This window comes from Nilaparvata lugens, chromosome 6 (assembly GCF_014356525.2).
Source record: "Nilaparvata lugens isolate BPH chromosome 6, ASM1435652v1, whole genome shotgun sequence".
NCBI lineage: Eukaryota > Metazoa > Arthropoda > Insecta > Hemiptera > Delphacidae > Nilaparvata > Nilaparvata lugens.
The window spans coordinates 13,222,368-13,226,428 of record NC_052509.1 but is presented as its reverse complement, the minus strand read 5'-3'; positions in this window follow the sequence as shown (position 1 = coordinate 13,226,428).

The following is a 4,061-nucleotide window of genomic DNA, read 5'->3' as shown; positions in this document are numbered from 1 at the left end:
GAAGGGTGAGGAGGAGGAGGAGGAGGAGGAGGAGAAGGAGAAGGAGAATTAGCAGGAAGGAGGAAAAGGAGAAGAACGAGGAGAAGGAAAAGGAAGAGGAGGAAGAGGAGGATGAAGATGGGGATAGAGAGGTGGAAGAGAAGAAGAATGAGAAGGAGGAGGAGGAGGAGGAGGAGGAGGAGGAGGAGGAGGAGGAGGAGGAAGAAGAAGAAGAAGAAGAAGAAGAAGAAGAAGAAGGAGAAGGAGAAGGAGAAGGAGAAGAAGAAGAAGAAGAAGAAGAAAAAGAAGAAGAAGAAGAAGACCTCACTATAATATAGTTCTATTTTGTGCCTTAGTTTTATTATCAATCTGCCCTAGTTTTACTTATAGCTTGCTTTTATGGTCAGTAATCACAATATTTTAAGCTAATCAGATTTGATCAATTAATAATATGAACGCATAAAGGAAGAGCATAAAATAATAATATTGTTACTTTAGCAATATATTGTGATAATAATAGTTCAATGAGAAAGTCGCTCACTGTAAAAATAGAGCCTTTTTTTTCTCATGCAAAACAAATTTTTCAAATCAATCTTGTGGTATTATTCTTCTGTACAAAACATTATGTAAAAACATGACCCTCATTTGATCAATTGAAAAGCATTGTTCAATAGCCTATAGGCCTACTCCAATCAATAGTAAGTAACAGTAGAGAACTGGGTGAAAAAAGTAGTGTAAAAGTTTTGTTTACAGCTCTGTCACTTCTTTGTCATTCAATATTTTATTCTCAAAATACCACCACCTTATAGAAAAATTATTTATCTACAAAAAAGCTTTTCTAAAAGATTCCGTTACAACGCACCGTTCAGAAGATACAAGCTAAAATGTGAGAAGATTGCAATTTTTACATCATCTAGCTAGTTTTCACAATGAAGTCTTGGGTAGGATAGCTTACTTAGAACCGTAAGCTCCTGCCATCTAGCGTAGAAGTCCGAACTAGCATAGCCGTAATCTAGTACAAGACTCTGGACGAGCACTTTGATTTCTCAAGATTCCATCCTTATCTTCACTCCTTTAAAAAAATGACATGGAACAAAATTTGTAGAGAATATTGTGTTCTATCAGAATCATCAATAGATTATTCGATTCTCTTATCGATAAATGTACAATCGGTTTGAATATAGGCCTACTAAAAAAATGTTGGCTAAGAGTAGGAGGTAACGCTCAATTTATAATTATTGTGGTTGGAAAATCTTGAAAATAATGCTTTTATCCTAATCAATCTTGTAGTAAATTTCATTCTCTACAAATTTTGTTTTATAAAATTTTCCGATACAATGCGAAATAAGGCTGTAATTTTAATGAAACTTAAATAATGTCCGCTTATTGTCGAATTTAATACACATTTCTGCCGCTAGATGCTGCAAGCGTACAGTTTACTACCAACATTAAGTTGGCTCTCCACTAAAATATTTTTGGAGGAGTAGAAGGAGTAGGAGTAGAATTGGTGGAGTAGAAGTTTAGTATGTGATTGAACAAGTTATAGTAGGCAAATGAGCCTGACTAATATGAGCATATCTCATTTGATTTACCAACATTAAGTTGGCTCTCCACTGGAATATTTTTTGAAATCTCTCAATGCCATCGTTTTGAGCTCGTTTTGAGCTGATTTGAGCAACTTTTATTTCGTTTTGAGCACCCATCGTTTTCAAGATATGACCTCTCAAAAATTGGAGAGCCAACTTAATGCCAGCTCTCCACCTTCTAACTCCTGAACCAGAGGTGCTCAAAACGTGCAAACCTGCACGAGAGTAGAGGTCTATGAGAAGCTACTCTCAAAAGAAATTGACGTTTTGAGCCATCACAGTTCTAAAGTAATTCCCACTCATAGTATGTACCATGTACTATATGGTAAATCAAAAAATCAATTATAACTCCTGAACCAGAGGTGCTCAAAACGTGGAAACCTGCACGAGAGTAGAGGTCTATGAGAAGCTACTCTTAAGAGAAATTGACGTTTTGAGCCATCACAGTTCTCAAGTAATTCCCACTCATACCTTGTACTATATGGTAAATCAAAAAATCAAATATAACTCCTGAACCAGAGGTGCTCAAAACGTGGAAACCTGCACGAGAGTAGAGGTCTATGAGAAGCTACTCTCAAGAGAAATTGACGTTTTGAGCCATCACAGTTCTCAAGTAATTCCCACTCATAGTATGTCCCATGTACTATATGATGAATCAAAAATCAATTACAACTCCTGAACTAGAGGTGCTCAAAACGTGGAAACCTGGATTTGTGCTGAGAGTAGCTTCTCATAGACCTCTACTCTCGTGCAGGTTTCCACGTTTTGAGCACCTCTTGTTCTGGAGTTAGAAAGTGGAGAGCTGGCATTAAGTTGGCTCTCCAATTTTTGAGACGTCATATCTCAAAAACTGTGGGTGCTCAAAACGAAATAAAAGTTGCTCAAATCAGCTCAAAACGAGCTCAAACCGATGGCGTGTTCACCTTTTCGATTTCAAAAAGTGGAGAGCTGGCATTAAGTTGGCTCTCCAATTTTTGAGACATCATATCTCGAAAACGGTGGGTGCTCAAAACAAAATAAAAGTTGCTCAAATCAGCTCAAAACGAGCTCAAAACGATGGCGTGTTTACTTTTTCGATTTTAAAAAGTGGAGAGCTGGCATTAAGTTGGCTCCCCAAAACAGCTCAAAACGAGCTCAAAACGATGGCATGTTTAGTTTTTCGATTTCGAAAAGTGGAGAGCTGGCATTAAGTTGGCTCTCCAATTTTTGAGACGTCATTTCTCAAAAACGGTGGGTGCTCAAAACAAAATAAAAGTTGCTCAAATCAGTTCAAAACGATGGCGTTGAGGGATTTCAAAAATATTTTAGTGGAGAGCCAACTTAATGTTGGTCAGTTAACTCAATTTTATTATTAGTTGCAAAATCTACCACTAGGCAGTGTGCGGTAGCCAGCATTTCAATTTGGGTTCTGAAAGGCTTGGCCTGAGATTGGCACCGCTTAGTTGTGATTTCAAGCAGAAGAATTGTAGTCTTCTCGGTTTTTCGTCTGTAACTTCTGAACGATACATCCTAGCGAAATTTTTAAAGATTCAATTTTTGTTTAGAATGATTTTCTCAGTTATATGGTTATATTTTGAAATCGATATCTACATAAATAACATACTACCAGAGCTTTGAAGAAAGGTCTTGACAATGTATATTTTTCTTCATTGATTTGAATGCAAAATTTCCATTAATTCTAGTGTTACAGTATTTATTTCCAACTACATTATTATTATTCTTCTCCTTCTTCCTCTTCTTGCTCCTCATGTGTTCCTCTTCTTCTTCCTCTTTTACATGTGTTTCTCTTCCTCTTCTTCTTCTCCTTCATCATGTTTTATTGTTCTTCTCCTCCATCTTCTTCTTCTTCCTCTTTTTCTCCTTCTTCTTCTACTTCTCTCTTCTTGTTGTTGTTGTTGTTGCTGTTGTTGTTGTTTTTCTTGTTGTTGTTGTTGTTGTTGTTCTTCTTCTTCTTCTTTTTCTTCTTCTCCCTGTTGTTGTTGTTGTCCTTCTTCTTTTTCTCCTTATTCTTTCTACTCCTTTTACTGTCTTCTTTCTCTTCTTCTTTTTCCGTACTTTTATTTCCCTCTCCCAAATCTTCTGCTCCTGTCTTCTTCTTCGCTTTATTCCCCTTATCTCCCTCCTTCTTCTTCTTCTTCATCTTCTTCATCATCCTACTTGATGTTTTATCTACACAAAACAAACTGTTTTCAGTGAGATAAGATACGATGATGTCGAGTATCAAAATACTGCTGAGTTTAGTGAAAATAAAACATGAGTATATTATAAAGGTAATAATAAATAATACAGTTATTGGGATGAGGAGAAGAAGAGGAAGAGAAGAGGACAAGAAGAAAAAGAAGAAGAAGAAGAATAATAAGAAGAAAAAGAAGGAGAAGAAAATACAACATAGTCACTGTATTTTTAAAAAAGAATGAGCTTATTGTTCTTAAACAATAACCATACTTAGAATATGGTTAAACAATATTTTTAAACAAAATCCTTGAACAATAACTA